This window comes from Alligator mississippiensis, chromosome 1 (genome assembly GCF_030867095.1).
Source record: "Alligator mississippiensis isolate rAllMis1 chromosome 1, rAllMis1, whole genome shotgun sequence".
Classification (NCBI taxonomy): domain Eukaryota; kingdom Metazoa; phylum Chordata; order Crocodylia; family Alligatoridae; genus Alligator; species Alligator mississippiensis.
In genome coordinates this window covers 244,064,706-244,090,933 of record NC_081824.1, presented here as the reverse complement: position 1 = coordinate 244,090,933, position 26,228 = coordinate 244,064,706, and the positions used below count along the sequence as shown (strand labels likewise).

At 48.1% G+C, this 26,228-nt stretch overlaps 1 protein-coding gene across 6 annotated transcripts in view; it reads right to left on the bottom strand.

The window, feature by feature from the left end:
* The window catches only part of ATN1 (atrophin 1), a 51,626-nt gene extending 25,952 nt beyond the window's left edge, over positions 1–25,674 (bottom strand). For 2 of the 6 annotated variants that reach the window (XM_019476259.2, XM_019476262.2), the window contains exon 1: positions 25,186–25,674. The gene's annotated coding sequence lies outside the window, so the exon portion shown is untranslated. The remainder of the gene's footprint in view (positions 1–25,185) is intronic. The other 4 variants (XM_019476260.2, XM_019476263.2, XM_014603950.3 and 1 more) reach the window with 3 other exon arrangements.
* Between the last annotated feature and the right edge of the window lie 554 nt (positions 25,675–26,228).

Below are 26,228 nucleotides of genomic sequence, written 5' to 3'. Positions count from 1 at the left end.
GCCTGCAGTCTGGATCCTGCCAACAGAGTCATATTGTCTGGCCCATGGGGCTGGTAGAGGGGTCAGAAATCTGGACATAGAGCAGGTGGATGCCAGACCTGCCCTTGAAATCCAGGGCATAGAGTCCCATCAGACACAAGTGTCACAGCGAGTGGCAGGCAATGGCTGCTTTAACTCTCATGGTTGCTGCCTTTTGACCTGGATCTGGCCTGAGAGTGGGGTGAGTTGGACACCTAGATTACACGATCATGATGGTGCTTAATGTTTATGAACTAAGCATACAACATTTCATATGTGCATTCATAATTATGGAGAAGGGGCAGCATTGCCCATCAGCAGGCTATTCAATACTTCCCATTATAAAAGAAATATTGAATGCAAATCTCTCTGAAGTCAATGGTTTTGGGGCAGGATTTTGGTAGTTGGCAGCCCTCTGGTTAAGAAGCTGAATGCTGCTGGCCTCATGAATATCTCTGCAGCTGGGGCTGAGATACAAGGCACTGAAAATCGTTGTTGTCCATTTGCATGTCATACAGCCCAGCTTGTTTTTGGCTTGCTATCCAAATCCCACCAAATTCTGTATATGCTGTGCCCACCCTGGCTTGCTGTCCCTCACAGCACTCTCCCCACACACGGTGAACCTCTGGGTTGAATTAAGACAAAACTGATTCTGCTTTTTTCCCAGTTTAAATCAACCTTTTGCCTAGAGGAAGCTGCACTGCACTGGGACTCAAGTGATCATGAAGTCTATCCTCCCTCCTTCTATTCAAGAGTGCTAATTGTGTCCTCTTCACAAGCTGAAGCACTGAACAAGCCCTCCTTGGTTATACACAGGTTGGGGGTAGAACCTGCTTAGCTACATTCTAAAATGATAAGATTCTCAGAAAGTCTGCTAAATATTTGTCCTTGTCCCGGCTGTCTGTAAAGTGAGTGTGCTCCAGCCATATGGAAACGCACCGGTCAAGTGTGTTATCTATCTGTATAGCACTGATTCTCAACCAGGGTACTGGGGAATCCTGGGGTGCTCTGAGATTCTTTGAAGGGTGCTGAAAGAAGTGAGAGAAGATAATCAGTTCAAGCTCCAGCTGTGAGAGGATAAGCAGATAAGGGCAGGTTCAGGCTTTCCCTACCTAGCTGCTCCCCTGCCTTCACTGCCCAGCATCGTAATAAATACATTTGTTTTTTAAATGGGGTGCTGTGTCATTTACAGAAGTTATGGAGGGTGCCTTAAGAACCACTGGTGCATAGATAATTTGGGGGCTTGAGGCAAGGAGCTCAACTGGAGCCCAGAAGGCAGGGATACTGGAGTGGGGGCTACAGACCAAATCCCTGTCCCTGTGTTTTGCTGGCCTTCCCATAGTTTCCGGGGCATAAGTGTAAGTGCACATGCTGTAACTGCCTTCCGGGGCATGTGTCTGGAGCTTGGGTTCCATGTGCACTTGCACACCCACTGCCACACTTACCCTGCATGACTGTTCTGAGCATGCTCAACACATTCCACTGTGGACACTTAGACTCCAGGCAGAACAGAGCAGCCTGAGTACCAATGTAACTCTGCCTTAAGTTCCCAAATTTTAGTTAGTGAAAATATAGCAAGCTTCAAGGTGGTGGTGGTGACAGTAGGCCCTCCCACCTTTCAGTGAAAAGGATAGTGACCAGGATACTTAATGAGCAACTGGGAGACCCAGGCTCTCAGCCCCCTTACCTTGTAGGGATTTGAACTTGCATCTTTGATTTCCTAGCTTAATTTACCAGGACAGGGGTCAGCAACCTTTTATAAATAGTGGGCTGCTGCTTGTGACATGGTCCCTGATGGGGGCTGCTGGTCCCTGCTGTAGCACCCATTCTGCAGCACCCCAGCTGCCATCCCCCTCTTTGCTGCACAACCCAGTGCTGCAGATTCCCATCCCAAATGGCAATGGGAAGGAACAAGTCTAGTGACAAAATCAGTGCTGGCTGCTGTAGGATGTGCATGAGAACTGTTGTGGGGTGGACACTGTGGAAAGGATCAGTAGCAAGGCACAAGATGGAGAAGGGGAATGCATTAGGGTGAGCTGCGTGCCACCAATCCCTCGTGCCACCACAAGCCAGGTTCAGTCTCTTTACAGATGGGATCCAGCCCACAGGTTGCCAATCCCTGCACTAGGCCATGGCATTGCTCACTGAACTCTTGAGCCTTCCTCTTAAACTTGGTCCTCTGAGCATCCAAGAAGGGAGAATATGTGGGCCCAAGAAGGGAAAATATCACACGGATTGTGGTTCAGTGAGCAGAATGCTGCCTGGAAGGGTGGGTTCCCTGGGTTCTAGCCCTTCCCTCAATAGGGCTTTCTACACCTTGCATTTCATATTTGTTGGATAAAGTGCATAAACACCAGTTGGACAGTTTCAGCCCCCCTGGGAGAAGAGGCCCAGGCAAGAATCCAAGGAAAGGGCTCTCCTCCTTTTCAAAGCAGAGACCCTAGACCTTGGCTGTCCTGATACTACACTGTTGGACTGAAGAGTGAAAGAAACCTCCTCCTTCTCCTTCTCCATTTTGCATAAAGCAGATATATGCTTACCTGTCTGATCCTATTCTGCCACAGGTTAAATAAGAATCTAAAGCTACATGTGCGCCAAAAATGGCAAGGTCACAGATACGTAAGTCCCTTTTGAGTGCAAAAATGTGAAATAATTTTTTGCCCTACCTGTCTAGCCTGCATTTAAAACACAAACAATCTGCGAGGGTCTGGGCAGGAGTTCAACTGACAAGAAGGGCAACCAACTGCAGGCCACACATCCTGGGACTGTCCTTATGATAGGTGTGCTAAGCCCAGCAGGGGCAGCAGTAATATAACTACAAGAAGGTGACTGGAGCAGAGACAGAAAGAGTAGCCACTACTAACGTATCAGCTGCTGCCACTGCAGCCCCTATGCAATACAGCTGCCCAGTGCATATAGCCACCCCACTATACCTCTGAGGGGGCAGAGCTGAGTACCAGGAGGCAAGCTGCAACCAGTCCCAGAGGTGCGCTCTGCAGCAGAGGGGAAGAAAGCCTTTGTCACCCACTGAGGTGGCTCAGACAGATGCAAAATACCCAGCTCCTAATGGGTGTCATTGGGGCTTGAAGTGCTGAAGACCCACTGTACCTAGCCAGAAACACTCACCCCTCTTTCATCCAACTCTAGCTATAACAACCAGCTGAAGGCCTAAGAAGCCTGTTGAGGAAGGGAGAGGTAAAATATTTTTCCTTAGCTCATGGATACTTAGGGTGTGATCTATTTCCCACAGAAATTAAGGAGAATTTTAATTGTTACATGATTGGTTAGGGTTTTTCAGTTAATTATTATCCCTGATTCCCCTACTTTTCCCCTTCTTTAATTTTATTCTTATCTTTAAATGAAATAAAACATTGTTGGTCCTTGTGTCTATGTAGCTATCATCTGTAATGTGCCTCTGAATGGGGCCGTCTGCCTCGGCCACCAGGACAGTGCGGCTATGTGGCATAAACCCTCCCCAACTGTGCAGCTGCAGGCCTGGCAGCTCCACCACACCACAGTCCAGAACCGCCTGGTGAGGGCTATCCCGGCCGCAGCAGGGGAGATTTCCGTGAAGTGCACTGTCCCGGGCTGCAAGAGCCAGATGCGCCCCAACATCGTGATCATGAACGAAGAGGCCAAGAAGTTCGTGACTGTGGATGTGACCATCCCCTTCGAGAACTGATGCCAAGCCTTCACCGACGCCTGGGCTCGCAAGCAGGAGAAGTACACCCCGCTGGCCAGCATCCTGAGGGGCCGCAGCTTGACGTGATGGTCGACGCGCTCATCGTGGGAACGCTCACAGCCTGGGACCCCAGCAACAAGAGTGTCCTGTTTTCTGCCATGTCTCCCGCCACTACACCACAGTGATGTGCTGCCTCATGGTATCGGACACGATCCGCTGGTCCCGTGACATCTACGTGGAGCACATCACAGGCCACCACCAGTACACCAACCCCACCAGACCGACCGCTACCAAACTGGACCCAGAAGGGACCGCCTGAACTCTGCACCTGATGGACTTCACTTTGAGAAGAATCTTCAGCAATGGACCCCCCCACTCCACCCAAAGAGTATCCCTGCGATAAGACTGAAAACAGTTTCTCAGTCCATATAACCTACTTCCTCCACCATTGCAGACCATTGTATGGGCTTGTGTGCATCTATCTTCTTTCTCTCTCAGCATCGCAAACACCCTCCCACCCCTTCCCCCACCCTGGGCTTAGTTGGCTAACATTGTATTTTCTGTAACGTAGTTGCGTTCCCCTCCTTACCCCCATCCCTCTTACGTTAGTCCCTCGTTTGGGAGATCTGTATTTCCCCACTGGCTTTGTCATCTTTTTGGATTCATTTCTCTTAACATCTGCTAATAAAATTCAATCATCTGTAATGTCCACTAAATCAGGAGTTGGCAATGTTTTTGGGTAGAGTGCCAAAAAACTCAACTTGTAAGATGTTGGCATGCTGGGACAGAAGGTGGGGGAACCGCAAGGGGCTTGATCCTTGTTGTGGCAGTGCAACCCTGGCCCCTCCCCACCATCTGCCCCAGGGCACACATGCACCTGTGCCACCAGCAACAAGCCAGGCCAGGGCTCCGCAGCCCCTGGTGAAGCTACTTACAGTCCCCCGGCGTGTCAGTGGTGCCTTTTTGTAGGGGGCACGCGTGCACCTGCATACACCCCCTACACATTGCCAGTGGTTCTACATGCACACAATAGAAACTAGTTTTGCATTTGTTCTGTTTCTAAAAAAGTAGGAAATTACTAACAAAAGGCTATGTTAAAAAGAAGTCCATAAATTGCTCAATAGCGCACTCTAAAGTTTGGAAGCATCATAATTAAGACATGGACCATCTTCATCGTACCCCTTTGTGTATATCATATGCTACAGCCATTGACTCCATAATCACATTCTTCACAGGACCCCTGCCCATTCAGTTCACAAGGTGGATGGCACTCCATCAGGGCTATAAAGAGAACATGATGTGCATATGACACGTCATGCAAGTTGACATGACACATGTGTTGTGTCATGTCACGTCATGTGTCATGTTGCATGTCAAACGTTGCATGTCATGTATCACGTCATGTTACAAGTCACATGACCTGTTTGCTACAGAAGATGGAAAGTGGACTACAGATAGCAGGTGAGGTTAAGTTTGGGTATTCTTTGGGGAATATTATCTGGTTTTATTTTACTGTAAGCCACTCTGAGTCTTAAGGAAGCAAGGAAGGAAGAATCATCCAGGACCCCAAGGGCCTGATGTGTGTAAGTGTTGAGCACTTGCAACTTCAACTGAACTCAAAGGGAGACAGAGATTACCAGAACCTCTTGCAATACCATAGCCTGCTTGGGAAACATGAACACAGGACTAGAAATCAGGAGTTCTCCTAATCCCATCCCTCCACTAAGTGGCCCTAGGCTTGTCACTTTGCTTTTCTGCCTCAAGCTTCCCCATGTCTATGTACAGGTAAGCACTGGAACAGATTTCCTAGAGAAGCAGTGGAATGGTATATAGAGTTCTGTCAAAACCCCAACTCCAGCAGCCTCTGGTCTGGCATTTCCTAATGTCTGAGTGTTTGAATTTTCTATCTTGACCAATGTTACTTTAACACTGGGTTTGAGGGTAGAAGATGGCATAGGGTGTTATGTAACAGTAACTGGGTAAGTCTGAATTCGTGTTGCATTTTGCAGCCTGGTTGTTGATTCTTTGAACTGCCAAATGGGTATGACATTATTGTTAGTGAAGGCACTAGTGCTGGTAGCTGCTGGGGATTGTAAAGGTTGCAAGCTAATTGTTTCCAGATTAATATCGTTTTAGGTGCAAACTTTCCCTTAACTTGTGACTTCTTTGCCTATTAACAGTCTTTAATAAGAAGAAATGTATGTAAACAACCTTGAGCACATTTTTATGTGGAAATTTTCTCAATTTTACAAGTAATTGTAGCCTATGTAACAATGGAGTCTAAGGAACCTGTGCCAGGAAGAAGTCTCAGCAGGGATGGATCCAGTAAAAATACTGTACTCCATTTAAAATGCTTGCACAGCCATGGGGGGAAGCTGCAGCCAGATCTCTCACTTCCTCCACCTTTCACTCCCTAAAAATGAACGAGAAGCTGCAGAAGCCTGACAGCTTGCAAACCTCTAGGCAGTGGCTGGAGGAAACAAGAGCATCAGTTAATGCTTCCTCCACCAGAAGAGTCATGCTTTAGGAGATATGGCAGGTCATTTTTAAATGCTTTGAAATCAAGCTAGTTAATACATGTATGGGTGGATTGAGGAAATTCTTTCTTTGGGGAAATTCTTTGGGGAATATTATCTGGTTTTATTTTACTGTAAGCCACTCTTTGAGTCTTAAGAAAGCAAGGAAGGAAGGATCAAAGAGCACACAATTATCTGTTTATAGCTGATAGATTGTTTTGAAACTGGCATGTAAATTCAATATTTGTCATCAAATTCACTTGTATCATTTGGATATTCTTACTTAAATGTCCATCAGGAAAATTTTAAACATTTTTGTTTAAATAATCATTTTGGAGTTTCAGTGGCCATGTCTACATGTGCACTTTACTACAGAGTAGACTAATTAGGTGAAGAGTAAAGTGTCACCATCTATAGGTCCAATGGTATTAGGCCACAGTAAACTAATTAACACCACTGTAAGGTAATGCTGTTAGGGACAGCACTATCTTATGGCAGAGTAATTAACTGTGACTAAATGCATGTGGAGACACTGACCATGGGCATAAATTGTACCCAGTCTGCCCAGGAAGCAGGGGGCCATACAACTCTGCACTTTCAGCACACACATGCCCCAGCCAGTTCCACCACTGCCCAATACTGCTACCAAGAGCCTGGGGCAGAGCAGGGCAAGAGAGGCCCTGGTATAAACTGCTCTATCCCTGCTCAAATTGCTGCTGTCCCAGGCACATATGTAGATGCTGTACCTGCGAGTAGTTTACTCTGGCTCAAACTGCTCCAGAGTTTACTGTTTCAAATTAATTGCATGTGTAGACACACCCAGAGTCAACAACTACATTGGCATACAAAGGGCCAAGGGATGATGTTTCAGCTTGCTTGAAGCCTCAAGGAGGTAGACACTCCCATTTGTTTTAGCCTTTACAGGCAGCCCTCGACTTACAAATTTTCGAGTTATGATGACAAACAGCATTTACATTTGTAAACTGACACCCTGTTTCAAGGTTCCGAAGTGGGTTTTGCCTTTATGACGCTGGACACAGCTGCGTCCAGCTGGTAAGTCTGTTGTGGTGGAGGGGAGGGGAAGGACATGGGGGGTGCAGATCAATGCCCCCGCAGCAAGGGAGGGATTCCAGCTGGGGCTGAGACTGGGGCAAGCTGCCCAGCAGGGGTGGGAACACATGGGGTGGGGGTGGGATGGCTCCCGCTGCTGTGCACCGCCAGTCCAGGAGGGCATGGTGGGGGCGTGTGCCGTGGATCTGCGTAGGATGGCCGGAGCTGGGGCTGCACCAGGCTGCGCTCCAGGTGGGCAGCAGGGGCTATATGGAATTTTAGGATGGCTGCAGCCTCCCCATAGCCCCCACTCCACCACCCACCCTGCTCAGATTCGGGGCACATGCCCCCACCATGCCCTGCTGCCACTCACCCTGCTGGGGAGGGGTGAGACAAAGCCACAGCTCGTCCGGGAAGCACAGGAAGGCTGGAGCAGTTCCCACCACTGCGCGCTGCTTGTTCAAGGCAGTGCAGTGCCTCTGGCCCATGCACCCCACCCTGGCTGAGCAAAAGACAGCAAGGCATAGCCCCCGCTCCTAGCACCGCTGTGCCTGCCTGGAGCGAGCCGCATCTGCGTCCCATGCTCCCCTGCCCCAGCTGGGCAGCTCCTGTCCCAACCCCATCCCCAATCCCTCCCTTACTGCGGGGGAATTAATCTGCCCTCCCCACACCCCTTCCCTCCCCCCCCACTACAACAGACTTACCAGCTGGAGGCAGCTGTGTCTAGCATGGTGAAGGAAACCCATTTGTAACATTGTTCCTATGGGAAAATTGGTTCTGAGTTATGACCTTTTGACTTACAACAGGGTTTTCAGGAACCAATTGTGTTATAAGTCTGAGGACTGCTTGTACTTACACTCCACTCACTCACTCACTCAAACATTCCTTAAAAAACAGGAGCAGCAGAAATGTAAGCTTCAAACTGAAAGCTGTGATTGTGGAGCATCCCTTCAATGACAAACAAGTTGGAAAATGAAGTTATTAGCTGATGATCCCTGTAAAGCAAATAAACCAAATAGGACTAAACAAGTTAATACATTTTAAAAAACTTTAAAATTAGCCTGCAAATTAAATTTCACTACAACATGAGAGTGGAAATAAATTAATTTTTTAGAGGCAAGCAAAAGGTTAGATTTACAAAAAGAAGGTTAGATTAACCATAAAAATTCTTAACAACATATTTTAAATATTTATAACTAACAGATTCTCTTAAACCTTCAGCAGAACCATTCTGCCTACACACAGCAGACCTTGGTCCATCTTTGAGAACCATGTGGACATAGGTCAGGGGAAGTCCACCTGGATGCAGCAAACCCTGCTCTGAGCACAGGATCAGGGAATAAACGGTGAGGCAAGGGTTTTTTTAAATGTATTTTACTGGACCAACTGTATGTATTTAAGAGGGGCATTATACTTTATTAGCCATATTCATTCATAAGAAAAGGTTAACTCGCAGTATAATTGCAACACTTGACCTTAACTCCAGAGCTACTGTGATGTGATATTATTTTTATTATATTTACTAATTCTTTGCCCTTCTATAGCCCACTTCACCCACTTGTCTTATCAATTATAGACCCTACTTAAATTTCCTTTTATTTAGAAATATTATTGAGTGGCTCATAGATTTCATGTATACATTTCCATATGGCTTCAACTGATTGGCACTATGGAAGTGTTCTGCACCTGACCCATCCTGGCATCTCTTTACTGGGGTTTCAGTTTCATAGTTGGTAGGGTCGGAAGGGAACTGAGGAGATCATCTAGTCCGACCCCCTGCCGTGGCAGGAAAGAGTACTGGAGTCAAACGATCCCGGCCAGATGTTCATCCATCCTCCTTTTAAAGACCCCCAGGGTAGGAGCCAGCACCACTTCTTTTGGAAGTTGGTTCCAGGTCCTAGCCGCCCTGACAGTGAAATAGTGCTTCCTAATGTCTAGCCTGAAACTACCCTCTGCTAGCTTGTGTCCGTTGTTTCTTGTAACTCCCGGGATTGCTCAGGGGAATAGGGACTCTCCCAATGCCTGCTGGTCCCCCTTGACTAGTTTGTAGACTGCCACTAGATCCCCTCTCAGCCTCCTCTTTTGGAGGCTGAACAGGTTCAGGTCCCTCGGCCTCTCCTCGTAGGGCCTGCCCTGCTGACTCTGAATTGACTCTGGGGATGTTTTTTCCCCCATAAATCAGAGCTATAGGTGATATGTAGAATAAAGGAACTCTTTGGACTTCACAAACCAAAGTGAATCCACATTCAAAAAAGCTATATTCTCCATCCTTCCCTGCCCTACTAACATGATTAGCACCCCAAGCTTGGTCATTTATCTCCTCCTGATCTTCAAAAGATCACTGACAGGTACTTTATTCTGTGGGTGTGAAGAACTCCTCAATCCCAGAAAATTAGTAACAAGCTAGAGTGAGCTCATAGAGGAGGTCAGGGAGCCAGGGGAATCAAGTTCTAGGGAATGATTCAGAGTTTATTCTACCTGAAATGCAGCAGATCTCTCTCTGGATTTCTAGCAAGCACTAGATGTGGTGCTACATGGGAAATTATTAATTAAGCTGGAAAAGATGGAGATTCCTACAAGAAATGTAAGGTAGATAAAGAACAGGCAAAAGGGGAGAGATGGTGATGGTACTGCTGAAAAGGCAAGTACCAGGCTAGAGAGAGGTTACTCATGGAGTTCCCCGTGATCAATCCTGGAACTAAGCAGGGAAAGTGGGATGTGCTGATGAAGTCTGCTGATGACACAATGGTGGGGGGCACTGTCAGCACTAAGGAAGATAGGGTTATTACCAGGGATCCTGATTTTCCCTGATAAAAAAAAAAATAAAAAATCACAAATTCTCTGTTTAAAAAATCCCAAAATCTGTGATAAAAATTAAAGGGCCCTCCTGTGCGCAGAGCTGCAATGAGGGTAGTGTGTCCCTCAAAGCAGCGGCAGGTGTTGGAGGCGCATCTCCAAGGCAGCGTGGGGGGTGAGCAGTGGCGAGGTGTGGAGCCTCATGCAACTCCTCTGCTCCCTGCCATGCCAGGTCATGCCCGCTGAGCTGGGGAGGCCCCAGGGGAGGGAAGCAGGGCAGCAGGGAACAGCGGCTTGCAGCTTATCCACGCAGCTCCTACACACAGGGCTGCAATGAGGGAAGTGGCATGGGGCTGCAGCGGCAGGCACAGGAGGCATGTTGCCAGAGCAGTGGGGGGGCGGGGAATTCTCCCCTCTGCTCCCCCTGGGTTGTGCCTGCAGGGTCCCCAGGAGAGCAAAGCAGAGTGGGAGCCTGAGCCCACAGCCTGTGACTGCCCCTGGTACAGATCTGGGGGGCACAGGTTCCCCTGCCCCCTGTAAGTGCATGTGGTAGCAGGGACCTGCCCCGCCCCACACCCGGTGGGGGGCTGCAGACCCGGGTCCATAGCCCTGGCAGCTGGGGGCTCCCTCCGGCAGGGCTGGGGGAGCAGGGGCTGTGGGTGAAAGGCTGTGGGGGCAAAGGGAACCAGCAGGGCTGGGGCTGTGAGGGCCCTTTACATTTTAATCACAGATTTGGGATTTTTTAGCAGATAATTTGTGATTTTTATTTTTATTTTTTTTATCAGGGAGAACCAGGATTCCTGGTTATTACACAGGAAGACATTAAAAACTGGAGTAACAGAAATGGGATGAAATCTAATCATACAATGTACAAGGTCATGGGCATAAGGCATATATGAACTTGGAATGTTTCAGTCAATGGAATGATTTCAACAGAGTCAGAGAAGTATTAATACCCTTGTACAAAGTATTGGTAAGACCCAATTTGGAATATTGTGTACAGCTCTTTGTCACCAAACTCAAGAAAGATGAATTTGGACTAAATGGGTGCAGATAAGGCAGGGGCGGGCAATTATTTTGGGCAGAGGGCCGCTTACTGAGTTTCGGCAAGCCATCGAGGGCCACATGACAGGCAGCCCAGGGCAAATAAATGTTAATTTTCTAAATTTTTTAGGGGCCTCAAAAACCAGATAGAATGGCCTGGCAGGCTGCATCCGGCCCCCGGAACACATTTTGCCCGCCCCTGAGATAAGGGCTAGTGGGATGAACAGGAAAATTCCAAAAGACGGGACTGGAAGAGTTTGTCTTGTTCAATCTGTGGCAGAAGGCCACCTCTGTTTCTCCCCAAAAACTCTGCTCTGTGACAATTTGGTTAAGATGGGCCCTGCAGAGGGTACACACATTACCCTCTCTCTTTAGAGAACCTGAGCTGTATACATTCCTGAGGGAGAAGGGAAACCTGCTCCCTCTGCCTACATGACTGACATCACATACCTGGGTGAGGGGCTTAGGCTCCCTGGGGAGCTGGGAACTGCCAGTCTGCCCAGCAACTAATGATGCATTTCAAATTGGTTGGCTGACAGCCAACAGGTGCTGCCCTCCATTGGACCAAGTAAATGAGGTCATAAGGGCTGTATAAGTTAAGGACTGCTCAGGAGAAGGGGGCAGCAGCCATGAGGAAAACTCAAAGAGAGAGAAGAGCTGTGCCATCTGAAACTTACTCTCTCTCTCAAAACTCATGATCAAGTAACTGCCTGCCTCCAGAGGGCATCTCCACCTACCTCTGGATGATACTTGTGAGTAAGCTACCTGAAATCTAACTAGATATATAGCTTGCAGTAATTCAGATGCGTGATCAAAGGCTACCCAGCCATGCCAGTTTGCTCTATGGGATTTCTCTGATATTGCTCTACCCTGTACCTTATTTCAACCCTACCCCTTGTAACCAATAAAGTTCTCCTTTGTACCTAGCATGGGAAACTTATTGGGAATGGATCTAGATTATGCCTTGGGGTCCCCTTGGTTTGGCTGACTAAGGGAGACCATTACTTGTGCTTCCAACTGAGGGACGCATCCCAAGTTCCTGAAGTGAATCAAGTACCCTCGAGAGCTACTAGTCCTGTGTTTCCCAGGGTGCGCAGAGCCAGAATCAAGCCCATCCCTGGGTGGTGGCAGTGTTATCCCCAGGCTAGCGGGTGTGCTCCAGGAAGGGGGTCAGCCAGACGTGAGGTGCCCCCAGGGCACTTGGAGCCTGGAAGGTGGTCAGGCGCAGTGAGGTGGGTGGCTCATCACAGAAGCGCCCCCTACTGGCCTGCCACAGTCTAACACAGTGAAAGCTGGGAGAAGATATGATTGCTGTCTATAAATACAGTGGAGGTAAACACAAGGGAAGAAGAGCCATTGAATGCTGGCACAAGAACAATGAGTATAAACTAGCCATTAATACGTTTAGGCTGGGTGTTAGAAGTACATGTGTGTGCTAGGGTTCTGGAACAGGCTTCTCATCAGAGCAGTGGAGGCCAGAAACCTAAGATGGAGCTTAAGTTTATTAAAGTGATTTTGCGATGTGGTGCCTCATGTGGAACGGAACTCATTGACCCAGAAGATCCCTTGCCATCTTATGTTCCTGTAAAGTCATGCCATAAGAACTATTTGCAACTGTGTGATGAGCCAAAATCTCAAGGTAAAAGAGTTTGTTATAGAGAATAATAGGGAAAATTAGGAGAAAAAGGGAGAGACTGCTCAAGGGAAAGGAGCACAAGAGTCATCCTATAGCACTGAGGCATTTGTGACTTGGAGGGTCATCTCAAGAGAATGGCCTGTAGTCCCACTGCTTGGAATACTGGTAGCCAGGAGCCCTAGAAAACAGACTGATGATATTGATCCTGCCCTGTTCCCTAGAGTTTGGGTGTGGAGTGGATCTCCAGTGTGATGTTCCTAAACTAAGTGCATATTAGATGATTCTGTGCATGAATGGCTTCCATGACTAAGGCACGCTCATTGTCCAAAGTCACCAATGTCTAAAATTCTCTATGACTCCAACACATGTTTTGCCAACCATCTCAGAATCTGCCCCAGCTCAAGAAATAAGATCCTGCTTTACAGGACAGAAAAGTAGGTTTTCTTCTCCTTAATAGGCACCTGGGTCTGGAAGATGAATATCAAGCACAGCCCAACTTTGAACCATTGAAGGGTCTCTAAAAACTCTGCCAGCTCAGAATTGGACAAACTTCTGTCAAAACTCAATGACCAATAAACATGGAGCATATCTTCTCCTTTTATTTAAGGACATACCATTGCCACACCAGTGGCAATGAGAATAAAATGTCGCCTGGAACAGTTTAATTGCCGATTACACAAAGCAGGTACAGGTAGGTTTTGCTCTCTTGTGTGAGACACGGCACATCACCAAGACTCTGCCGCTTGGTTACTTATTTATTACCATATTTACTCAAATATAAGATGACCCTGATTATAAGAGAACTCCCAAATAATTAGATTCTACATATGGAAAATTTATAAATTTGTTATAATTTTCCAGGTACAGGATTTAGTTTTTAGATGTTTACCTTCAATTTTTCCCTTCTCACTGCTACAGCAGGAAAAAACCTGGGAGGTCAGGTAGTCCCCTTGTCCTTTTCCTTCCCACAACTTCTTCCCCATGCAGTCCCTTATCGTCAGATCCTGCTCTTACTGAGCACATGGAAGTGAATAGCAAATTTGAAAACAGTGACCTTAAAATAAACATAGCCATAGTAATTTGCACACAGAACCCACAAACTTAGTTCACCAGAACTGATGATGCATGTTACCTTCTTTTAAAACTCCTGCAAGTTTTAGCACCAGTGTTATTTAAACACACTTTAAACAGCACTTTGACACCTACTTATATATAGTACAAACTATTTTTTTGCAAAAAGATTTATATATAGGTACACACACACACACCTATAAATATATATACCTGTACACCTATACCTCAAAAAAACCTGACTCATGACTGCTGTGGTTCATTTGACAGTCCAGTACAGACCTTTACCATTACAACATCCACATTCCCATTATAACAGCTGTACCATACACCCACACGTCCATATACCCATCACCTTTACTTTTAGTCATCACAGTCACACAAAAGACCACCTCCACATCTCCTTCCCATCCCCCTTCTTCCCACCTTCCTCCCAACTCCACCTCCAGATTTCCCAGTCTGTCATTCATCATTATAACTGTCATCATCGTCATAGTCATCTCTGTCGTCATCATCATCTTCATCGTGGCACTCTCCAGCTGTCCTACCTCTGAACAGTTTGCGCCAGTCTTTTCTTTTCCATATGATCTCTGCCATTTCCTTTCCGATGTCTTCCACCAACTTCCTGAAGTATCCCTGCTTCTCACTCAGTCCTATTTTGACGCACACAAGCAGGTTCCTGGTCGTCCACAAAAAGTTTCTGAAGCAGGAGATGAACTGGTAGAAGTGGGCTGTCAGGATCCCCTGCTGCTTGGTCACGTGACTGAACACTACTGCCTCTCTGTTCAGGGTATTGACCCCTATCACAATCATAAGGAGCAAGATTACTCTCTTACATACTTCCTTGGTGTATGGGGATTACCAGAGGAGGTGGTCAATAGTTTCCACCTTCCACTAGCAGGTTTGCCTGGGCCAGTTTGATGGGCCTCCCTGCCCCTCACTGTTTTTTCCATGTCTGCATAGGGAGTATCTGGTGGGCTATCTGCTAGTTCAAGTCTCTGTGCACCTTCTGCAAGTACTTGTGGAAAATTTGCTGATTTTGCGAGGTCCCTTCTAGCCCCTTACAGTCTATGAATCTGTGACTAAGTGTGGGTTCACATGGTCCCAGAAAGCAACACAGAGCTCCTTGGGCAGGCCATCTGCCCCAGGAGTCTTAGCAGCATACCAGTGAGCTCCCACAGGCAATTCTGCACAGCCTCTGGGTCCTCTGGGCACACAGCATTAAATTATCAGTAGAAAGCTGTGGCCGTCTCCATTTGATTGGTGCTCTGTCTACCAGATCCATTTGAGTAAGATATATGATACTGCCCATCAAGCTCAGTTCCCCTCAGCACCAACTCTTTTTCAAGTCTTGGTGAACCACTACATTGCAAAAAATTTCAATTTCTTCTTCACTCCTGAAGAAGTGAGGAGCTTCTGAGCTGCACCTTTCTTTCCTATTTCCTATGATTCCTGTTTGTTCACCAGCCTTAACTGTCTGTGGGGGGTCCTTTGATGAATTTTTCCAGGATTTTCCTTGGGATAGAAGTTAAGCTAATTAGCCTATAGTTCCCTGGGTCCTCTCTCCTCTTCTTGAAGATGGGCACAACATTGGCCTTCTTCCAGTCTTCAGGGACCTCCCCTGAGTGCCATGAGTTTTGGAAGAGTTTCACCAGAGGTCCTGTGATGACTGACTTATGTCTATTTTCTCTAACTGATCAGGCACCAGCTAAATGTCGATGGTAGGAAGGCAGTCATTCCCACTATGACCACTCTGAACCTTATCTAGTATGATTTTCCCTGTAGTCCAATGAAATACTGAAGCAAAGTAGACATTTCTGAACTGGAGTTCAGTTTTCTCCTGTGTCAGTAGCCAGCTGTCCTGAGTTGTTAAGCAATGGCCCCACACTTCCATTTTTCTCCTGGGAAGGGACAGCATCCACCTCATGTAGAAGGGTAAGTCCCTGTTCTTGGCCAGGATGGCCGATCTTCTAGACAGGGCTTTAAACTGAGATCACTGGGGGACAGGGAAACAGTGACTGCGGCATGCCCAGGGACTGGCACACAAGAAAGCTCCAAAGTTGAGAACACCAGGAGAGCCACTCTTGCAAGAACTGAGGGCATAGTTCTCCTTCAGTGTAACAGGAAATCAAGGGTCTCAATTGAAGGACTCAGGTGCCTGTACACTAATGCCAAGAACATGGGGAACAAGCAGGAGAAGCTAGCCCTCCTACTCTCCAGTGGGCATTGTGATCTAGTAGGGATTACAGAGACCTGGTGGGACTCCTCACATGATTGGAGCATAGCCATAGATGGCTACGCCCTGCATAGAAGAGACCAAGTAGGGAAGAAAGGTGGAGGTGTAGTTCTCTATGTGAAGTAGTATACCTCCTTGGAGGCTGACATCAGCTCCAAAGAAGAGTGGCTCAAAACCCTCTAGGTCAAACGATGGGGGGGGGATCTAACTGAAGGTGTATACTACAGACCACCAAACTAGGGGGAGGAGTTTGACCTGGAGTTCTCTCAAAAACTGGCAGAGACTATGCATGCAGGGGACATGGTCGTCATTGGTGACTTCAATTACCCAGACATCTCTTGGGAGGAACACTCAGCTAAGTCAGATCAGTCACATTGATTCCTGATCTGTATCAAAGAGCTCTACCTGACTCAGGAAGTGCATGGGCCAACCAGACGTAATGCTCCCCTAGACTTGGTTTTGGCCAAAGGAGACAATCTGGTGAGTGACTTGAATATAGAGGGTAGCCTGGGCAACAGCAACCACAAAACCATCATATTCACTATCTGTCGCACAGCAGGAAAATCAGCTAGCAGGGTTGAAGTTTTGGACTTCAAAAAAGTGAATTTCAACAGACTCAGGGCAATAGTAGGGGAAACGCTTTGAAGCCAGAGACTGAAGGTGAAAGGTGTTTATGAAGATTAAGAGTGGTTGTTCCTCGAGGACATGATCCTTGAAGCCCACAAGAAGTCCATTCCCATTAGGAGGAAAGGTAGCAGAAGGGTTGGTAAGCCCTCTTGGCTTAATAGGGCTATCATGGTCCTCTTGAAAAAGAAGAAAGAGGCATACAAACAATGGAAGCTTGGGACAGTCCCCAAGGAGGAGTATACAACAACAGCCTGCACTTGTAGGGAGCAGATTAGAAAGGCTAAGGTGGCAACTGAATTTAAACTAGCAATGGAAATCAAGGACAATAAGTCCTTCTTTAGATATGTAGGGAACAGGAGGAAACCAAATGGAAGTGCGGAGCCCTTGCTTAACAACTCAGGACAGCTGGCTACCTGCTGGAGGTCTGTACGGTGTGCCTGCAGGAGAGCCACCTAGGAGCAAGGATGAAGGAGGGCCTCATAACCCATCTTTATAAGAAGGGGGCAAGGAGGGATTTCAAGAATTGGAGACCCATAATGCTCCTGAACTTTGACTATAAGCTGATGGCCAAAGTCTTGGCCAAGTGTTTTAAGTCTGTCATAGGCGCACTCATCCACAAGGACCAGTTATGCACAGTGCCTGGACAACAGATCCACAGAGCCCTGCTGTAGCTGCAAGACATACTATAGTACCAACGGGAGAGAGGGCTGAACTCCACTGTGCTGAGCCTAGATCTGGAGAAGGCCCACTCATGTCCAACCAGTTCCTATTTGAGACACTGAAGAGGACAGGAACCCCTCCAACCTTTGTCACCTGGATAAAGACATTGTTCACCAATGTGAGCAGCAGGGTACTGGTAAACAGGTTCCTGACAGCCCCGATCATGGTGGAGCTAGGAGTCTGGCAGGACTGCCCACTTTCCCCAATCCTATTTATCTGCATAATGGAACCATTAGTCCAGCAGCTAAGTTGAGACCTTGGGATCAGTGGAGTAGAGATCCCTGAGAATACCAGGAAGAGATAAGGGTCCTGGCCTACAGGAATAACCTTAATTTCATATACGGGGACACGTGGTTGATTGAAAGAGTGTTACAACACAATCAGGTATAAGGAGCAGCAGCAGAGGCCAAATTCAATGTGAGCTAAACCACCTGTCTAGTTCTGGGTGAATTCAGGGACCTGCAAGACCTGAGGGGTCGCCATCCCCCATGAGAGAATAAAGATCCTTGGGGCCAGTTTCAACCCAGAGCTGACCAGACAGAGGGCATGGGAAAGGCCCACCAGAAAGAGGCCCACCAAACTGCCCTAGACAAATCTGCTGGGGGAAGGAGGAAACAATCAGCCACCTCCTCTGATACTGCCCATACACCAGGGAGGTGTGGAGGAGAGTAATTATATCCCTCCTGATGGTGACAGAGGTCAAGACCCTGACCTGAGAGGCCACATGCTATTTATTCACAAACAGCAAGGGACCCCAACAGCATTCACAAACAGCAAGGGACCTCTGACCAGTTCATCTCCTGCTTCAGGAACGCCCTGTGGAAGATCAGGAATCTGGTCATGAACAGACACATGAACTTCTCAGTCAAGGACTGTGTCAAAATGGGACTGAATGAGATGCAGGTATACTACATGAAGTCAGTAGAGGACACTGAGGAGAAGACAATGAAGAGTATATGGAAAAGGAGAGAATGGCACAGGCTGTTCAAGGGAAGGACAGCCAGAGAGAATGCTAGTGACCATGACAACAACAGAGATGACCATGATGATGATAATAACAGTGAAGAGCAAAAGGACTGGGGAATCAGCAGTGGGATTTGGGAAAGGGGTGGAGGAATGGGGAAGGGAGGGTGCTGAGGCAGTCCTTTGCATGACTGTAACAGTTTAAAGGTAAAGGTAATGGTGGTGGACATGCAGGCACATAAGTGTGTGGTGCAATTACTGTAACAGAAATGAGGATGGTGGAACTGTAAAAGTATGTGTTGGACTGCCAAGAGAACCATATCAGTCACGGGACACTGTAGAAATATTGGGGGTGTGTGGGTGTCCATGTATATAGAAATAAATATTTTTGTAAAAAAAACCAACCCCAAAATCAGCCTGTTTGCCCAATATGTGTCATGCATTTTATAGTCATGCTCATTGTTGGCTACATTTAATTAGCTTCATAGTTGGTTTCCATTGCTGAGCCCATGTTGGTTTTGGCAGCAATTCAAAGATAGACAATGTATTTCATGAGGTTTCCTTGTATGTAAATATAATATGAGGGGCTTTTTCTCTTATATTTGAGTAAATACAGTAACACTGGGAAGTTTCAAAATGGACACTTTTTCCTGTAGCCCTCCTGAAAGCCTAGATTCCAAATCAGCAAGGGCCAGTGGTAGAAGAACAATACATTCAATATATGCCTTTGCCTCAGGCAGTGTCCATGTGCTGAATGTTTTCATTCAAGGTGAGGCCACAATGGTATTTTCAGGGTTGTTCATCAGGTCAGAGCTAAAGTTGCCTGACTGCAGGTTGACTTCTCTGGATAAAGTGGCCATAGCTGTTTATCAGACAGCACCCAAATGGGTCAAGCACTGATTGCCCTCTAAGGATGTTTATTTCCCTCCCTCTTTTTGACTTTGCCCTGCACAAAATCATCAGTGATAAAAGACTGTGCTGCATGACAGATGATCATGACCTAACTTGGATAGAACACTTTAAAACACTGTCTAATGGACCACCATGATTTTTCTCTGGATGAAGCCAATGTGCCTATAATTGCTTACTTTTGGAAGCTAATAGCTTATGCAAATCAAACTACTGACCACAGAAGCCCTTTGGGTGTCTACACATGTGCTCTGGTGTTGCCTGGGGGGGGCGGGGGGGGGAATAATTACAGCAACTCCTGGACAGCTGCTCCAATTAAAATGCCACAGCATCAGGTACATTCGGCATCTCATGTTTCAAAATGGCCATGGGGGTGCTTTAACTAAAGCTCATTCAACAAGTTTTAGTTAAAAGTGCTGCCATTTTGAAAGACAGAACACTGAATACATGTGACGCTGCAGCACACTGGAGCATTCTCATTAGAACACTCCAGCAGACTTGATTAATCTAATTAGAACATGTCGGAGCATGTGTATAGGCACGCTTTGTGAATGACCACTGTGATCTTGAATAATCATCCCTCCCATCAAGTACTATTGGACAACTTGCAGGCTATAACACTGTACATAACAGAAGTATTCAGAACACTAACATGGCATCTCCCTGCAGAGACCCCCTTTATCCATGAAATCAGTGGCTGTAGGATAACCACAGTGAAGTTTCATATTGGAAAGACAAAGACATCAGGGTAAGACTACTACTGATGAAACTGCAGCGTGACAGAAAATCTTGGATGAAGTTTGCAAATGACAATAATATTGGTGGAGCAGTAAATAAGGGTAAGAACGGGTAGGTCAGATCCTAAGCAATCTGAATTACTTGATAAAGTGAGGGCAATCTGATTAAATGGTTTTATGAAACAAAAAGGAAAGGTCATATGTAAAGCAACAATGAAAGTAGGTTGTACTCACAGGATGGGGAACTGTATCCTGGAAAGCAGTGACTCTGAAAAAACCTTGTGGGTAATGGCTGATTGCAAACTGAACATGAGCTCCCAGTGTGACACTGTAGCAGAGAGGCTAATAGAAACCATGGATGTATAAACAGAGGCGTATCAAGTACAAGCACAGAACTGCTAGTAGCTCTGTAAACAGTGCTGGTGAGACAACAGCTGGATTACAGTTCCCAGTTCCAGATTTCAAAAGGCAGCCAACAAATTAGAAAATAATTCAGAAAACCATTACGAAAAAGATGTGAAGTTTGGAAAATTTGCCTTGCCATAAGAGACTTAAAAAGCTTGATACGAGCTAGCTGATCAAAAAGGTAACCTGAGTAGGGTACATATATTAGCACTAATATGTGCACAAACATCTACCCATGACTCTCAAAATAAACCCAAAGATTTCAAATAGGAATCTATAGTGTGACAAACATTCTGACCTGCTTTGGTCCTTGTGTTCTTCACAACAGAAGAATTGCTGTATTATTTTTCCATAGTAAAAAAAAAAAAAAAGTGAAAGCTAAAATCTTTCCAAGGGGTCCCTTGAGTCTAATGGGGTTGAGAACCCATGCTTTAAATCAGGACTGGATGTCTTTATAGAGATATGTTCTAGCTGAACCAGAAGCTATGAAGTTTAAGGGGAAAAAATCACAGGTGGAGGCTCCATGGCCTATTTTGTCAAAAGGTCACAATGTTCTAGAAGCTTTAAAAATGTGTGACTAAGACCAAAGTAACCATCCATCACAGATATGTTGATTGGAGGATGAGTGTAGGCTACACTGAGCAAAATCAGTTTGAAAAGACATGGTCTGATGAACATCTCTAGGCTAACACTTAGCTTTATTCACATAAGAGAATCCTGGTGAACAACAACCTTAACCAACTGTGGACAAAATCATCATTCACAGAGGTTGGAGAACCTGAGCCTGTGAATAACTTTTGAAAAACTTCTGTTAATGTTGCCTACAAGTAGAACCACTGGGCATTTTTACATGTGCTGGGATGTGGTGCCAGTTGCTTTTAATTGGAGCAGAAGATGGCAGGGTTGGTAGAAGACAGGTATCTGTCCTTCAGCAAAGCCCACTTGGAATATTACTAGCTAAAACTGCCCAAAGTTACCCTAGGGTTTGCAAGAGAAATTATAGTCCCATCGTAGTCCATCAAAAAGCTGTTACTGTCATGGGAGATAATAGCAAATCAATGTATGCAGTCACAGTGCACCACCAAAAAACAGCAACAACAAATTATCATAATCAAATGCAACTTAATACTGGCTGTCCATAAGTATGTGCCTACAGTGAAAAGTTAATCCAGGCTCTTTGTTGGTCTTGGCCCTGACTCAGCTCTCATCCACATACACTTCAACCAAAGTTTATTGGTGCTTTAAACCCAAGCTAGTTGACCCAGTTAAGGTATAGGCCTAAGTAAGGCTTTCATTTTGGCTGGTAACTGATTCACTCTGAAGTGAAGACACAAGATAAATCACTCAAGTGCAGACAATCTATCACTCCTTTTCTACATCTGACAAAGTAGGCTGTAGCCTACTGAAGTTTACGCCTTTCTGAAAGTTATTCTTTAAGGTGCTACCCTATCCTGCCTTCTGCTTTTCATTAATGACTTAAAAACGAGAAGCATGGAATACCAGTCAGAGGACTGGATCGCTCTCAGCAACCCTTCTGTGACATTCTGGATTCAGGCTTCTGAAAGGCAACAGATCTCTTAAGACAACAAATGTGATTGACAGATAGATGGCTCCATCGCCCACAGAAGGGAATGACCAACCACCGCCCTTTGCTTCCTCTTGAGCATGGTGGCATTGATTCTATCAGTCTGTGGGGTGCCTTTTATGCCAGTGGAGCAGGCTCATTCTCCTCTGGTGTCAGGGCTTCAAACCAGTTCTTCATCTTGACGTGGGGGGCTCAGAAGTGAAGCACTGCCTGCTGTTAGGCTCCACTCTCCAGGGCATCCTATTCTTCCCTGTTCTTTGGTACCTTCTCCAGCTGATCCTCCTTGCCGTCTTGAAGGCCTCTGTGTGCATCATGTCAATGAAGTCCTCATGTTCAGAGATGCTTCTTAATCCAGCCAGCCCCTCCTGCATCTGGATCCTTACCTCCCTTACCTGGGTCCTTACCTGCTATCAGCTGGCATCTCTCACACTGGAAACACTCCCCTACCTAGCTGTCCTTAGCCAAACTCCTTACAAGACCAGACTAGGACCTAGGCTCTCTTCTTCCCCTGGTGTCTAATGCCTGTTAGTCATGGATTTTTGCAGGGTAGAATGTTGTGACTTAACAACTGCCCAGTATACATGCATACAGAGCCACTCACCTGCCTGGCCAGACTGCAGCCTATGGCACATGCTCAACAGCTATGTAGAGATTTACACGTTCACACTGCACATGGAAAAGGACTGCAAACTATAAATGCCAAATATAGCAAATCCATGGTCAGGTAACTGCTGTGTGGGCATGTGCAGTGACACAGGAGTCTGTCCATTATTGTCTCAGTTCAAAGAAGAGACAAGCCCTCCCTCTACAGCTCTTTGAATACTGCACTCTGATCTGGGTTCCTCTGACCCAAAGATGGAAGAAGGTCATTTCTCCTTATAGAGCTGTGGGGAGACCTCACGTGGAATACTGTGCTTAGCTCTACAACCCACAATCCAGAAAGATGACAACAAACTCTAGGGAACTCAGTGAAGAATTAAAGAAAGACACAAGGGGCTACAGGGACTGAACCCTCAGAAGAGATCAGAAGAGCCAAACTTATCTGGCTCAGTGAAGCTCAGGTAAGCGCTGTTCTACAGGAGAAAATGTATTGATGTAATTATACCTGTATAGGAATGCAGCTATAGTCATATTGCATTCATTCCTTTTTGATCCCTGGTATTCAGGAATAAAAGTGCCCAAACAGGGAGCTATACTGGTATTCCTGTGTAGACAAGCCATAAGGTGGGGATAAAAGGGCCCACTGAATTTGCCTGAGGGGAGCAAAGCCTGAGGAGGAAAAATACTAGAACAGATTAAACCCATTGAACCCCTTCATTAGGATTCATGAGACATTAAATTTGCAAATGATTGGGTGAGATGTATTGTTACCAGCGAGCTTTATGGTTCCTTCAGAGCCATACTGAAAAGCTCAGTCAAGAATTCGAACAATTTCCCCAAGACCACAAAGAGAAAAGAGGTCTTCCTGCCTAGGAAGACCAGATCCTCCAATCAGGAAACAGAAACCATCATCTGTGACTTAGAGGTCTCACCACATGGCGCAAATTCTCCTTTCAAGCAGCTCATTAGCAACCATTGGCCAACATTTATTCTCACAGATGATTTGTTACATAATCATAAGTAACATATGTGAAAATAATGACACAGTCCAAGGAGAAAAGAGTGATATTTCTCAGATAAATTAATCCCAACAAATCATTTGACCAGCTCCTGTTCACAACCTCCCCCCTGATGTCAGTCAGGATTTTGTAGGAGTGACTTCATCTGCTTATTTAAATTTGTCTACCTCTGGGGTACAGGGCATTTAGTTCTTTAACAGTCATACAGCAATGCTGCACAATGGTAAAGGGCAGGGAGTGAAAGAGAGCACTGAATCTCACAACAACTATGGGGCGGTTTCGGCAGGCAGAACCAAGCTACCATAGAGAGCACTGAGGTGGGAGCACTGAGGTTAGCACCCCAACTCCTGCAGAAAGTGATGGGAACTTTAACAATCACAACAGATTAACGCTTCAACCTGGTATCTAATGTGAAATACATCACTCATGAAGCATCTCAATTCTTCACACAGTACTCCACTGTTCAGGCCAACACTGAGCGCACACCCCTCTGAATGCACATACATGCAAACCACATTACTCGCCATTTTCTCCCCTCTCCATAGGTCCCTGTCGTCTTTGCCCTCTCCTTCAGTTTCAGGAGGCACATCAAATCTCAGGCAATCCTCCCAGTACAACTGGGGCCAGAGATACTGAAGCTGTGTAAGGACTCAGTGTTCCAGAAGAACCAGAAAAGGGCAGAGGAGCCCTACTGGCCACGAAGCATGGGGCAATCAGAGTAACAGTAGGGCAACTAACAGCCAAGGGAGCCAGAGCACAAAGGAAAAAAAAGCAAATAATGCTAAGAGGTTGGCCAAAACGTCGTCCTCGGCAGTCCTTCGATTTGAGGATGATCTCTACCACGGCTCATTGACCAGCACAATAGCAACTCTGTCAACACGGAGATGGCACAATGGCCACCAGAAAAGGCAATCAAATACACCTCAGTGATAAACAATAATGATGGTGGGCTAATGCAAGAACCAGCAAGTGAGTCGCATTGTAGCAATGTGACAGTCACCGAGCACAAAAGGGCAGGTGGCCCAAAGGGGATCATGCCCAAGAGGATCCCCAGCTAACAGCCCAGGGGGCTCCCTGCAAAACCCAACTGGCTGGCCCCAGCCATGGGGGCAGCAGGCACAAGACTAGAGGCCGAGCCCTCAACACATGAGCGGCCCAGCCGAGAAGCCAGAAAAGCCGGGTCAAAGGGGCCAGGAAAGCCAGGCTACAACCCACTTGCAGGCCGGGTCTCTTCCCTGGGGCACCCCCTGCAGTGAATGGGTGGGGGGGCCCTGAAGCGCGTGCGGAGAGGCAGCGCCCGGGCCAGCAGCTCCGTCCTGCCCGGGGGGCGCCGCGCTGCGCTCTCCTCTCCCCAAGCGGCCCGGGCGGGCAGAGGCAGCGCCGCGAAGTGAGACCCAAGGGTGTCCGCGGGCAGCGGCAGCCCGGGCTGCTGCTCCTTGTCCAGCATTGTTGTGGCGCGGCTCGGGCCCGGCCCCAGCCCCGGCCCCGCTGCGGGGGGAGCAGGGAGTGCCGCCCTCTCCCCCTGGGGGCTGCCCGCGCGCCCCCGCCCCTCGCCCCGGGCGCGGACTCACCGGCGCTGCGGAGCCGTCGGCTGCAGGGGAAGGCGCCCGTCCTCGCCGGGGGTGGCGGAGCGGCCGCAGGGCCCGGCCGGGGCGGCGGAGGAGCGGCAGCAGCAGCGCTCAGGCGCCGGCGGCTCTGCCCCGGCCCCGGCCCCGGCCCCCGCGCCGCGCGGCCCCCGCGCCCGCCCGCGCCCCGCCGCCCGCCATCCCAGTCCGCCGCGGCTCTCGCCCCGCGCCCGCCGGGGGAGCGGGGGAGGAGGAGGAATCCTGCCGCTCCGCGCGGCAGCGGGAGGGAGGAAGGGGCAGGGAGGCGTGTGCGTGTGCGTGTGTGTGCAGGGGGGCCGGCCCGCTACAGCCCCCGCCCCTGGGGCCGAGGGGGTGCGCCCCACTCCCAGCTGCCCCCCCTCGATCACGCGCGCACACACACGCACACGCAGTGCGGGGCGGCGGGAGCCTTCACCTGCCCCGCGGCGCCCCCCCTTCCCGGGGCCCCTGGGTGGAGGCCCGGCTGCTGCCCCCGGGCCCCTCAGCCTCCCTCCCCGGCTCAGTGCCACTCCTCGGGCTCCCCGCAAGCCCCCTCCCACCCAAGCCCCAGTACAAAGGAATGGGAGAAGCCTGGAGCTTTTTTGGCAAGACAGACCCGGGAGCAACAGCATCAGGAAAGGGAGGGAAGAGCCGGCTTGGATCGCTCCGGAGCGGGAGTCCCGGCCTGCACCCCCAGCCCCGGGCCAGGCGGGCGGGCGGCACCTTAGGAGCGCCAGGGCCACAGGGTGCGGGTCTGAGAGCTTGTTTCTCTGCCCACGGGAGGCGGCCCCCTTTAATCCCGTCTGAAGCCAGGCTTGAGTCGGGGGGAGGGAGAGGGGTCTTGTAGGGCGCCCTACAAGCCAAGGCCCCCCCTCCGGCCTCAAGACTTGCCCGCCCCTGTCTTGCCCGGGTCGGGGCTGGAGCCTGGCGCCCTCCCGGCCGCTCTCCAGCACCGCCACCCGCTGAGCAGCCGCTCCCAGCGCCAAGGGTGTGCCTGGAGCCGGCATCCTCCCCCAGCCCGGTCAGCGGTG